This window comes from Amblyomma maculatum, chromosome 3, assembly GCF_055883805.1.
Source record: "Amblyomma maculatum isolate TAMU_Amacu chromosome 3, ASM5588380v1, whole genome shotgun sequence".
NCBI lineage: Eukaryota > Metazoa > Arthropoda > Arachnida > Ixodida > Ixodidae > Amblyomma > Amblyomma maculatum.
In genome coordinates this window covers 49,314,482-49,329,052 of record NC_139346.1, presented here as the reverse complement: position 1 = coordinate 49,329,052, position 14,571 = coordinate 49,314,482, and the positions used below count along the sequence as shown (strand labels likewise).

At 41.2% G+C, this 14,571-nt stretch overlaps 1 long non-coding RNA gene across 1 annotated transcript; it reads left to right on the top strand.

The window, feature by feature from the left end:
* The first annotated feature begins 6,869 nt into the window (after window positions 1–6,869).
* LOC146194720 (uncharacterized) lies at window positions 6,870–11,659 on the top strand. Its single transcript, XR_014705903.1, has 3 exons — window positions 6,870–6,942; window positions 7,196–7,386; window positions 11,384–11,659. It is a non-coding gene; the product is annotated as an uncharacterized LOC146194720 (long non-coding RNA).
* The last annotated feature ends 2,912 nt before the right edge of the window (window positions 11,660–14,571 follow it).

The following is a 14,571-nucleotide window of genomic DNA, read 5'->3' as shown; positions in this document are numbered from 1 at the left end:
CGCTTCTCCGCATGATGAGTCCAGACAGAGGAACTACTCGGACCATATCGAAACTATTCTATTGCACTGTCCGACTAAACGCACGTCCGGTGTTGAGCGGTACTTAAGCAGCACACAGCAGCACCTTGGCTTGTATTTTGGTCAGCTGCGGTGATCAGATTTAAGGAGGCATAAACCACTTGTCAATCGCCAACTAAGCCGCTCGTTTGTACCGTGGAAGTTTGTTTTCAACTGGAGCTGTTCGACCGCAGTATGCAATAATTAATGCGATAGCGTTAAAGTTGCCGATTAGCAGAAAATCCGGCTAATTGTCAGCGAAAAATCACGAGCGTGGTTTTGGCAGGGGAAAAGACATGGTGCTGATTGTTCAGAGGGTTGTGCGCGGAGTGGTCTTCGTATGACAGCTTGTTTGTAAATTATATGACAACTTATTTTTTATTATAGCGTTATTACCGGATGGTGCTGAAAGATGAACAGATGCCCGAGATGTGCGCAGAGCTTTTCTACATGGCTGGCCTACTTTGAACATTTTTCTTATCATAGTAGTGTACTCGGTGGAGCCTTATGTCCAATCAGTCCGTGCGGTGCTACGTTCAAGAACTACCGAACCTTCAGAAGCCATGTCTTCAGGCACCACAGAAACCATGCTGAAACAGAAAACATTGCCTTCCTGTGTACTGTGCCATCCTGCGGGAGATACGAGTCATTACGGATGAAGCTTGTGGCACATATTGTGGACCATTTCAAATAGAGAACAGAGTAGAAAATTAGCATCGTGAAACACAGGCACTGCAGCAGACCAAAAAAAACAAGCTATGAAAAGTAAAAGCAGCAGCTATGGCTGTCAGAACTGGCAGCCTGTTCAAAAGCCAATTGCCGAAAATGACCATGAAAAAATTGATTTTTTGAAAAAGGAAGGAAGGAAAACATTCAGAGATATAGACGTGCCGCTTGTAATGGCGTGCATGAAAGAAACATACTTTTACCAACGGGTGTTCATCAACTCGGCTATCCCTGTGCATACCACAGCCCAAGTGAAAGAAGAATGGCCATTGTTATTTCACAGACCATTCTTCTACAGTCACACACATAACTTTCTTGGGAAAGATGTTCAGGTAAGATAAGGAGAACGGCTGCAGTGTACAAGTTGGAGTTGTGAATATTCAGTTCTGCTGACTGATATGTGAGGAAACCAAGCTGTGCTGTGAAAGATCTTGCTTTTGCGAATGAAAAATTTGAGCATTACAAGCACAGACCTTGTGCAGAGCAGCGAAAGTTGTGGAAATCCTAGGGTGGTGATCTGCAGCTAAATGTAATCAGTAAGATGTAAATGGGCATCATTTTATGAGAACTTTTAAATGTTTATTTTTTTCCCGATAATTTGTTTCTTTGGTTTAGGACTGCCAGACCCGCATCACATTCAATGGTGATACTGGGATAGCCGTAGAAAATTGGTAGCCCACTGCAGTGTTTCTTGCTGCAAATTTAAATTTATTCATACATGTCAAAGCAAACATTTGCCTTTTGCCATTGAAGCCTACCAATAATCTTTGCTTGCCAATGATGAAAAAAAAATGTTTTAATTTATTCCAGGCCACATTTCAGGACAGTATTGCAATATGCGCTCCACTCCTTGTGAAGTACCTTGACAGTGCACCTTCAAAGGAAATCATGTACCTGCTTGCAGAGCGGCAGCTCGAAGAAGCAAAAAGCAACATCAGAGCTGAGGCAGATGTGGTAATGCATCTCCTTGCCGCATACTTCAATGACGACCCTTGTGCTCTCTACCGTATCTTTGAAGTGAGTTATAAACCCCACTGTACCTCAGTAGTGAATCCTGAGCAATCCATTTTGGAGATTGTAAAATAATGTGAAACTATTGTGGTGTCAGGTATAACCTAACAGCCTTCATGGCCTTATTCATTGAAACTTGGAACTATATGAAAGAAAGAAGAAAGAACTATAATTATTAGAAGCCTTGATTATTGCAGTTTGACTTCCCTTACGTCTTTTCAGTATGCTTGTTAGGTTCGGTAGCTACCATATGCTGGCACCACTCTTCTCTACTTGCAAGACTGATGCTTATGGCTATACGGAATAGGAGCGTGGAACCCATCAAAGAAAGGAAACTTCTTAGTTGTAAAAAGAAAAGGTACACCAGTCACCACCGTTTTATTTTTGTTGAAATGCTTAGCATCTGTAGTATGGAATAGAGAGCTACATCATTGAAGTTAAATCTGCAGGTGACTGTCAGAATATCCGCAGCTGTATTGTTTGCCGCGTATATGTTCCTAGAAACCAAAGGATTCGGTGCATCGGCTGAGTAAAGAAACATGGCTATAAAGTTAGTCAGTTATCACTGTTTTGGAGCACTATAAGCTGTTCTTGTTCGTTACCACATGAATTTGATTTTACTCCCGTCTCTTATCAGGAAGGCACGAGCATTACATCGAGGATCTCCGATTTGCCGTCCACGCCAGTTATATTTGTACTCGGTAAGCTTGATGATGGTATTTATTTTCATGCTTTGTACATATGGCTGCGGCAGCAGATTGTGTGGTTGGACTAATTGTAGTGATCCATGCCTTTTCCTGGATTGCTTGGCTCTTCATTCACAAAAAGGCTAACTAATCAAATTAAATTACGGTTTAAATTTGGGAAGCTGTCTTTATAGGTTACGAGATATTGTCATATATCTAACCAATGAGTATGGGTATATGTTCTTGTAAACTGTAGATATGCGAGCATTATACAAGACCACTATGTGTTCCTATTTCAGTCAAAATGACCATTTGAAGGCATAGACTTCCGAAAACGAATGGGACAAAGTTGCCACTTCGAGTATTCAAATAATGATTGCTATATAATTTTGCGCGACAGGCACATCATTCTTTTTTTATAGTTACTACCATTTTTTATGGCTTACAATACTGAAGTCAATATTTATGTTATTAAAAATTAACAAAAAAATTGTCTTCATTTTTTTTTGCAAATTAATTGCTCCTTTCATATTGACAGCACCAGTGCGTATGATGCCTTCACTTTTTAGGCTACTTTAAATAAAGCACTGGCACTGTGTTGCATTAGAAGCAAAACAAAAATGTTTATTCTATTTCAGGTACCATATATGGAAAGCAGTGCGCGTTTTGTGAACAGGAGGCTGTATTTATAGAGCCAGCATCATTCAGTGAGGTAGATTGCCTGCTTTTCGTGCTGTAATAAGTCCTGAATCTTGAGTATGCAGAGCCAGCGGCAACGACGCTGGAATTTATCCAGAGGTGAGGCTCTTATCGTTTTTTTTTTTGGTTGTATCGTATATATGGGATGAATGTCATTTCTCCATTTAACACTTGATTCTTCGTTTATTGTACTTGTTGAGGCGAAGCATTTCAGGATAGTGCCTTTAAAGGACCATTTGAAAATATCTTTCCTCCTGGCCTTACTTTTCTTGTTGCTTTTAGAACTGGTTTATAATTATGTGCTGTATATACTAATGCATGTAACGCTACTTTTCTAGTCTTGTTTCCAGTACTCAACTTTTTCATTAAGAAAATAGTATTCCCTATCTTGTCAAATTCAGCAGTGGTGCAGGCAAGAAAACATAATTTCTGTGCACTTCTATGAGCTGGCTTACTACTAGCTTGCCTGCTCTATTGTAAACCGGGTGCTGAGGCTCCTATGGACGAGCCCACCGAGGGTGAATGCAGACGGCGTACAAAGCGATAGGCTATGAATAATGCACGCACCAGTGATTTGACTCAGCTAACTTGCCACTTAGGACGCTCATCCTTATCGATCTGTGAAAAGTGCATCCTTCAGCAATTCCGTGTTCACACAGCAGCCAAACTTTATTTGTACAAACACTCTTCCATGTCACAGTGCCCTAGCTGTTCACTTATATAAGCAGATATAGAACATTGCCTCACACAACGCAGACTTCTAGTCTCCCACTTATTATTTGCCTCGAACCCCACCATGGCTCATTTTGCTTGCCTCGCGGGACTAGGCCGCACAACGTGCCCTTGTCACTTTCGTCAATAGCCTTCTAAACACCTAGCCCAAGGGCTTTTTAATAGACACGTTACTGACATGCACCGATGTGATGGCCAGATCTGTTCCTTACTGTAAGAAAAATTACGAAATATTTTTGCACATAATTTAAGCTCTATTAGTGTGCAACCTCTCGTAGCTCCAACAAAATATACACCTGTGACTTTGTGCGCGTTTGCAATTCCCTTTTGTTGGGGGTATTGCAGAATACGTGAATCTATGCCACAGTACATTACGATTTTATTTACTTATATCCAGAGATATATAAATAACTAAAATAATTTTTACCGGTTGTTTAGCCACTATTTCACCTTTTTCTGCAGCCGAAGTTTTTGGAATAGTAAGCAATCAGCGATACACATCAGTGTTCGAGAATTGCATGAATGTTAAATAGTTGCGCTGAAAACGTTTGTTCGCCTTTAAATATTCCAGCAGAACTACTTAGCCAACTATTCAGTGTTTAATACGGTTTATGAAATACTAAGCAACAAACATAACAATCATGTTACAATGTATTCTTTGGTAAAACAAACATAACTAAAACAAGTCATTTCTGTTTTACAGGCAAATATTTTTCATCTGTCCCTTGTCAGGGAGCAAGTGGCGAGGCGGAAAGAAGTCACTCACCAGCGTCCATTCGACAGTTACGAAGTTGGCGCAGAAGCTTCGTTCCATCTCCTGATACACTAAGCATGTATGTCAATTTTCTCATGGTTGTTCTTGACTGCATGCCTTCATGGCTCTCTTGATCTTTTTTGATGAATTCTTGCTACGTTAAAAACAACTGATGCCTCCTCATTTAAATATATATATATATATATATATATATATATATATATATATATATATATATATATATATATATATATGTATATAGATATGTGTGTGTGTGTGTTTTTAATCATGATCCTGGAAACAGTGTAATAATTGAAAATTCTGCGTTTCCGCATCACTTAAGCTTTTTGTCCCATTTCATCTCCTCGAAACAACTGCGCGAAGCATGACTTCAAGAACTAAGCGAATTTTCGTCCGGGTTACATGCAAGCAAGTGCGTGGACTGGCTGCGATATGAACAACATTTGCGCCGAAAATAGAGAAGCCGTGCATAACAGATGTGTGTGCCACCAACGCGCGACAGAACACTACCGGCAGCGATTTGCGCAGTTTTTTGACTGCGCAGCGCGCCGCAATCAATTAGTAACCGAATACTACGCGCTCAGCTTCGTACATATATTTTGGACAGCGTCTTTTCTGCGCGCAGGAAGCCATGTTCGCTCAGTTTTTGGATTTTGTTAAGAGTTAGGGCAGTTTTTTGTTTTCAAATGTACAGACGATGCTTTGAAAACTCTCCGTGCGGTCTGTGCAAGCGAATTTTACAGTGGGGCAGACGTTATGTGCGTGATGCCGCTTGATGATTAGGCTATAATTAAGTCATAATGAACCTCCACTTTTATAATGATTAATATCATATTGAGGATTTGAAAGCCGTGAACCCTTTTCAAAATTTTCTTAATCGACGCCCCCCTTCTGAGAACGCACCTTCAGATGAAGGCGCGCTGTCAGGAAGCGGCGACAATAGGAGAGCGGTTTCGCAGACGCGCTTCGAAGGCTGAGGAAAATAACAAAACACGCAAAAAGGCGCATCAGCCGTGTGTGCACTGCGCCCCTGTCACTGGAAAGTAAACAACGTGCACGTGGGACACATTGTACAAAAAACTGACGGCCGGTATGAGGCGACCATATCATCCGAGATATATAGCTCGCGAAGCGCTCGATCACGGCGCGCACTTTAAATGGGACAGGACGTCAGGTCCGCCTGTTCGGCAATTATAGCTCTTTGTGCCTCACGTACTGTATGCATGAAGTGCACGTCATAGCCACCGTACAAAAATTTTAAACCGAAGCAGCTATCCACGTATTCTAATTGTATAGGAAATAATTTGGGAGTAGAAAAGAGCAACTTAATAAGATGTGCATGGTTCTTTAATGAACAATATGTATAAATGGACGGTTGAATAGTTACAGTAATGGAGTATTGTGCTAATTCTTTACGGCCGTGACCGCAATAAATATTACTCATATTGCTCTTAGCTTTAAGCTCTGGCATTGACAACCCTATCCAAAGAACCGACTAGTAGTGACAGGTTGTTTACAGCTGTTGATGATTAGGTAGGTAATCATGCTATTATTGCAAGCATATTTGCTCCTTTTTGTACCTTTGTTTATTACAAGCAAAACTTAATTTTGTTCCCTATTCCTAGGGACGCTGCACCTCTTGCAACACCCACTGTTCAGTCGCTTTCATTCAAGGTACAAAAAGGAGGAAATGAACATGCACTCATAGGATAGCCTGTCTTACCGTTAACAGCTGCAAATAACACGCCGCCGCAACCTTGGATGAGGTTTTCAATGGGGTTACCTGAGATGCCTAGCAATTTAATTCTGCAATATTTATACCAACCGCTGCAGTGAAACAAAAAAAAGGTGACACTGCATCACTGTAACTGCTGCATGCACCTTTAAATGTGCCATAATTTTATTGCCTATTCTTATAGACGCAGGACCTCTTGCTATTGACTTTGTTCAGTAAGCAACCGTCTTTCATTGCTTCAATTTCTATCTCTCCATCACTTTATTGTTGCTCCGGGTGTGATCATTTGATTTCATTGTTCAAATCATATTGTTTTATCATGTGTGAATGATTTAGCCTACACATAGATGCTTTCATTTTTTTAGATGCACATCGGAATGTTTTCTGCGTAGAAATGAATCGATTGAATTGTATCACTGGTGCGAAAAGCGACAGTTCGGCACCCCCAGAAGATCTGTGTCCTGTGGTTGGAAGGGGAATAAAGAAGAGGATAATCAGCGGAAAAGCCTGCCTAACAAAAGGTAACACTGCATCACTGTAACTGCTGCATGCACCTTTAAATGTGCCATAACTTTATTGCCTATTCTTATAGACGCAGGACCTCTTGCTATTGGCTTTTTTGCAGTAAGCAACCGCCTTTCATTGCTTCAATTCCTATCTCTCCACCACTTTCTTGTTGCTTCGAGTGTGATCATTTGATTTTATTGTTCAAATCATATTATTTTATCACGGGTGAATGATTTCGCCTAAACATACATGCTTTCATTTTTTTAGGTGCGCATCGAGAGTGTTTTCTAAGTAGGAATGGTTTGATTAAGTTGTATCACTGGTGCGAAAACCAACAGTTCGGTACCCCCAGATGATCTGTGTCCTGTGGATGGCAAGGGTATATAGAAGAGGATAATCAGTGGAAAAGCCTGCCTAAAAACTTACAAAGATGACGCAAAAGCGAAATGCTGATCAGGGTGAGTGTCTGATTAGTTCTGTTATCCCACTTCACTTGCTAGGTGATGTGACTATATATGAAGCACCTTAGTATATTTTGTGGTATACTCGCTGAAAATTGTGTAGACATTAAATTTTTCCTCGTTCAATTATTTTCAGTGACGTACGAATTGGAATAAAGCGAAGTCATCCACGCATCTAATGCCCATAGACATTAGATGCGTGAATGAGTTCATTAATTGTGTTCCTATGTGAACATGCAATAGTTTGTCGAATATATTAATATGGTAAAAGTCGACTTTTTTACTGTTAACCGGAGTAATACATATGCTCCGTATCATAGCCTTATTTGCCTATAGTTTGTGACTGCTCTTTCTTAAATTGTATTCTGCAGAGTACACGTGTGTCATCCCGTACGCCTGTTTAACTCGCGAACAATTTGCAATCGAATTCCTTTTGCGATGTTGTTTCAGCTACAAATAACGAATGGCAGTTGTGACAATATAGGTAGCTTTAGGTACAACGTGTAGCGCGGAAATCTTTATTATATATGATGATATTTTTATTCACCGCATTGCCTAAACCAGCCTGTTTGAAGAGACGAAATGAAAACAAATATGGATGTCTTTGGACAGGAACAGTAATCGTGGAGTCATGACCATTTTGTTTTAATTAAATTTCCCTATGTCGTGGGCTAATCTCTCTACACAAAGGAAAGACCCTTAGGTTTGCAAGATGCGGCGTAGTTTTCTAAAAAAAAAAAAAAAAAATCGCCTATCACTTAAGCTGGAAAACCCCGTTTTTGTCATTTCAAAATGTTGCACGTTTGGAGGCGTTCTGCTTGCGCACTAAAATTTTGTCATCCATTGTTTTTTACTCACCACATCAACATAACTTTTATTTGTATAAGAAGTATTGAAAGCTTGTTTCATTGATGCAGTTGATTTAGTAAAATATCGCAAACTTTGCTTCAAGCGCAACGCGCTACAAAAATGTTTATTTTCAACCTTACATACTGGCGCGATGCGTTACGTTGTTTGCACTAAAATATTCTGTCTTTATTACGCAGGTTATATTGTTAATTTAAGGCAGAATCTGCAGATCTAAGCTGCTATGTGTGTTCTCTGTAACGCTGGAAAGCAATTTGCTTATGATTGCATTATAAAAAAAATTACACATTTAAAAACCATCTTCAAAAATATAGTATTGTTTTTATGGTCAAAGCTGAGAAATGGAATAATATATTAATAGACTAGATTGAATACTACTGCACCTAGAAATAAAAAAGAATGAAAGACAGAGAAAAAGTGCAGCCTTCACTTGCGTTCTGCCATGAAATTGACAGAAATATCGAATTAATACCATTTTAAGCTAGATTATGTCCTTGCTGACAAGCAGAAAAAGGCTTTATTAGCGCTGACAAGGCTTTAAATTTTACTTACAGTAAAATGTAACTAAATTCAGCAAATACTAAATTGTTTTGATGCCTACTCTATAAGGGGAGTCATATAAGCAAATCTATAGATTAAAAACAAGCATTTTTATATTTCTAATTTTACATTTTGCAGAATTCAATATATTTACTGACTCATATTAACAAAGTACTTTGCATTGTTTCCAGAGATTTCGATAAAAATCGATGTTGCGGCATTTTCTTCAGTCCTAATCAGTTTTCCTTATTTTACCATTTTTTTAATTTTGGCCGTTTTAAATATTATATGTAGAACAAAACGAACCTAGAGCTTCAAGTTTTTCCAGAAATAAAAAATGGAACCTAGATAATGCAGAGAAATATTTTCAGTGCCAGGATAATATTGGATCTTGCAAGAATGCAGGCTGAATTCTGCCATTATCAGGACAAGCACTTGGTTTAATATTTAATGTTATGTTTTTAAACAATATAACGCAACCCTTTTAGTCCGCGATATTGTTGAGGTACTGAAGATTCTTGAGAGGTATTTGAAGATCGAAGATGATCTTTTTTTTAATTGCAGCAAATTTACCCTTTACTGCTGTTTTCGAATTTTGGGCAATTTTGATGGGTTGTGTAGAACACACCTAGCGGTCTGGAGCTCCAAATATTGCCTGAAATTAAGAACATGCGTTAGGAAGTGGAAACATATTTAGTGCAACCGACCTATGCATCACATTCCAGTATACAAGGTTAAAAATGCATATTTTTACAGCGCATTGCTCCTGAACCAAAGTTTGCGATTTTTTAATAACTCAACTGCAAAAACAAAACGGGTTCCTAATACTGTTTGTAAATGTAAAACCTGCATATATTTAGTGAGTAAAAAATAGTAGATGACAAAATCATGGTATCCAAATTTGCAACATTTTGAAATGGCAAAAACAGCGTTTTCTACCTCTAGAGATATACTGTAATATTTTTTTTTTGTTTTCGAAGAAACTACGCCGTATCTTGCAAAACTAAGGTTAATTCCTTTGTGCTTAGATATTTGCCCACCACATATAAAAATTCATTTGAAACGAAAGATGGTCATGGGACCTCTATTATGTTTCTTATTAAGGCACCCATATACGCTGTGAGAAAGCCACTATCAAGGGCTTATTTTTAAAATTACATATTTCGAACGGTTGGGCCATCCAAGAAAATTTGAAAGCTAGGCACACCTTCGGTGTCGCCAGCCCTCACTTTCTGTTACAGCTGCACTTGCGAAGCTGAATTAATACGTTGAGTACTTTATTTCAGCCACGAATATTGGTGTCAATTTTAAAGAAAGACCGCAGTGGCGCGATTCTCGTAATATTTGTAAGTGAAATCTGTAAAGCTTACAAATATACCTATATGTATGATCTCATGCAGGCTTTATTCAAGTTACATTACACCTGCTGTGCTTGGTAGCTTGAGCCAAGGGTTAGAAATAAACCATTAGAAGCAGGCGATGGAAACCGATGACGCATTGCCGGCAGCCTCTTAGGACAGCACAGTAAATTTTTTTTTTGTACGTAGGGAAGTGAGGTTATTCGCTCCAAGTACTAAATATTCACTTTAGACAATAAATACGACTTACAAAGTCGGTGAGCATGTTCGGAAACCTCTGTTTCGATATTTGCGGTTAGAAACATCATGTGTACCTTTTTTTTCTATCTGCAGTGTTATGTACATACCGGTTATGTAGATACCGAAACCGTTACCAGCCCATTCGCACACCTCAATTGTGCTGCTCTCAACATGATTTTGAGCGCACGAAGCAACCTGCCGCTATTATGGCTGGTCCCATGCATGAGTAAGGGTGATATACTGGCGATGGTTGCCTCGCGTCAGCCCTTTGGCGCACATGAAGGCGCGAGTTACACTGAGCGCGCTGAACTTTGCAATGCTTATAATGACTACAAAGCGGTAAGGATACAAATGAGAGGAACATTATTTTTCAGCTGTAAAGTACAAATACGGTCTTGTTGAACGGTTGGGCTGGTGTGGACAAAGAAACCATAGGCAACTTATAGGTCTAACGCTACACAGGGCTGTCGAGCCAAGCCAAGGCCTCAATTGTATTGTCCGGCAATCTGATTTTTGTATTTTCGGGGTTTCCTATTGTATCTGGGGAACGAAATGCAGACGTGATGGTTCTTTATCGCTAATAATGAAACATGGTTTGTGCCGGTACTCTTCAAAGTAGCAACACCATTTATTGTGTAAGTCATTAATCAGTAATTTAGGTAAATAATGTCAATTAAGGATTCCAAACAAAACCTTTTCTGTGGCGCTCAAGGTAGCTTCCAGCAATATGTTTCTGGTTTCCTTCCCCTGCCTCGGAAATGTCTTTTTTATCCCTTGGATCAAATTTGCTTGGACAAGCAGTATATGTGTAAAAATGGTGCACCTCATATTTCAAATGACTTCAGATATCATCGGATGACTACATCACTACTGATACCACTGAAGGTCCTTATAATTGCTTGAGTGACAGCCTTTTATCATTTTAACAGGCTAGGAAACTCATATGAATACGGAATGAAGGCTGATATTTTTTTTCGTATATTTTCTAGGATGCCTGAGGAGAGGCAGCGTGTACCTGAAAGATGTCCTCTCCAGGAAGACCGCGGCAGCAAGCAAGCGATGGCTCGTGACAGTGAAGTAATAGGACGGCGGGCACAACGAGCAGGGAAACGTGACATCTTCAACTCAGTCTAGAAGCTGAAAGCCAGAATAAATTGATGTGAAGCCTCACAAACTTAGTAAGCTGTAAGTGCCATTTTTTTATTAGCAGGGCTTTGAGCATGTTTCGAATATTTAAGAAAAACCAATAAAAAGTGCTGTTTAAACCTACATTTGCCGATGCTCAGGCTTTTTTGAGCCACATACGTATGGGTTGCTTTTCACCTGCCCGGAGAACACCATTACTGATGCCACAAAGCTAGAGCCCGCTTGGAGGAGAAGATCCGCATCTCAAAATACTGCCGCAGCGCTAATTTTCCATGCACAATTGAACTGCAGACGTTTTAATGGGTACACCATAGGCCATGGATGAGTAGACCACTAATTATACATGGATAAACCACCGGGCAGCGTGTACCGCCGAAGTGGTTGGGCCATGTGTGGGTAAGCCATGGCCCATATGCATGACCCTAGCGCGGCACTAGGCTGGCCAAGTCGGCCATACTCTTTGGCCCGAGGTGCACTGCCGACGGTGGATAAACCACCGGCCAGCGAGTACCGCAGAAGTGGTTGGGCCATGTGTGGGTAAGCCATGGCCCATTCATGACCCTAGCGCGGCAGTAGGCTGGTCAAGTCGGCAAGCCATGGCCCATGCATGACCCTAGCGCGGCAATAGGCTGGCCAAGTCGGCCGTACTCGTCGGCCCGAGGTCGATTGCCGATGATCGGCCGTTCTTAGGCCATTGTCAATCCCCGACCTCGGGCTGAGGTAGAAGGCCTAGGTCGGCCCGGTGAGTTTCAGTCGGCCATATTGGCAAGGGCCGAGTGCGGGCTGACCATAGGCTTGCCGCTTGGGTACGCCGTGCCGAAGCAGCTCGTCGTATAGCCCGCTTACGCACACTGCCTTCTCAAAACTGCTCGAAAGAACACTACGATCTGCATCATCGTGTAGTTGCTTACTACCCTGGAGACTACGTCTGGCTTTGGACGACTGTTCGCAAGCGAGGATTATATGAAAAGTTCCTCTGCAAGTACCATGGCCCATTCGTAGTGTTGACCAACTGAATGACGTGAATTAGGTTATCGCCAAAGTCACGACGGATAACCGCCGATCCCGCAAGACTCAAGTTGTTCACGTGGCTCTATTGAAGCGCTGACATCTTCGATCTACCTAATTTTCTCGAGGAAGAGAATCTTTTGCCCGAGGGGAATTGTTACGCCGCGTAGCGGCGCAGTGAGAAGCAGCAGGAGCAGCAGAAGAAGAAGCGGAGTAAGCAGCGAGGCTCGCGCAGACTGTTCCAGGTTTTTCTGAGTCGTGTTCGTCCGTTCACCTGTATTAAAAGCCATTTCATGTTTTACAATATGGCCGCGGCCATGGCCGAACAAACGTTCATTATAGTGTTTAGTTACGGGCGTACAAAATGAGGGTTTATGGTTTGGTACTTTCAGTTCAGTCGTTCAGTCGTGTCCGACTCTTCGTGACCCTATGGACCATTTCACGCCACGCTTTCCGGTCTCTCACTATCTTCCTAACATCACATAACTTCATCTGCAGTGCCTCGAGGATGCCATATAACCATCACGTTCGCTGTCTACCCCTTCTCCGGCGACCGTCAACCTTTCCCAACATCAAATCTTTCTCCAGCGACTCCTCTCTTCTCATCAGATGACCAAAGTAGCTGATTTTTAACTTTAGAATTTGACCCTCCAATGAGCAGTCAGGGTTTATGGTCGACAATATCGACTGATTTGATCTTCTGGCAGTCCAAGGAACTCTCAAGAGTCTTCGCCAGCACAACAATTCAAATGCGTCAATTCTTCGGCGGTCAGCCTTTTTCACAGTCCAACTCTCGCATCCATACATCACAACTGGAAAGACCATAGCACGAGTTATACGGATCTTGGTTGGCAGACTAATGTCTCTGCTCTTTACTAGGCGGTCAAGGCTAACCATTGCTCTCTTTCCCAGAAGCAGGCGTCTTCTAATTTCATGGCTGCAGTCTCCTTCCGAGGTAATCTTGGAGCCCAAGAAGAGATATTCTGTCACAGCTTCCACTTCTTGTCCATTGATGCTCCAGGACTTGATAGGGCAAGACGCCATGATCTTTGTCTTTTTGATGTTCAGTTTAAGCACAAACTTCTCACTCTCTTCTTGTACGCGGATCAGAAGTCTCTTGAGTTCCACTTCACTTTCTGCCATTAAAGTGGTATCATCCGCATATCTAAGGTTGTTGATACGTTTTCCAGCAATCTTCACTCCATATGAAGACTTGTCCTGGCCGGCCTTCCTCATGATGCACTCTGCATATAGGTTAAATAGGCAGGGCGACAGTATGCAGCCTTGCCTCACTCCTTTCTCAATCGGAAACCAATCGGTAAGACCATGCCCAGTTCTGATCGTGGCCTCTTGTCCTTCATACAGGTTCCTGAGGAGACAGATGAGGTGAATTGGAACTCCCATCTCTTGGAGAGCTTGCCACAATCTGCTGTGATCTACGCAGTCAAACGCTTTCGCATAATCAATAAAGCAGAAGTAGATGGGTTTCTGGAACTTTGTATGTGGGTTGGTACTTAGTATGTCTCTAACCAAGCGAACATATTCCATTATGCTTTGAGAAAATAACAAACGTTATTAAGAAAATATGTGCACTGCACAGCGCTGGAGTGTGTGACTGATTATCAGAACTAAAACAAGTGTCTGAAGCGTTGTACTCAAGTGAAAATCCTATTTTGAACTCGCAGCATAGGTAGTAGTGACAACAGTATGTAATGTTAAACCTATGTGGCTATTTTTCAACTTATGCAGAATTGCGACAGTGGCGACTGTTCCCTACAAAGAATAGTACCGGAAGCATCTTCGGAACACGGCGTTTGACGGGCTATGATAAAATGTAGGTTCCAGACATCAAATATAGACAAAATGGCTATCTGTGGTTTACCTATGAACCAATTGAATGAAGAAACAGAAATCAATGGGGGGCTGATTAGTTTTAGAGACAATGCCTTCCTTTGTAAGCGCTTTTCACTACGACAGAGGAGAGTCTAATATTTCAATAACTAGCTTCCCAAAACCTAATCGC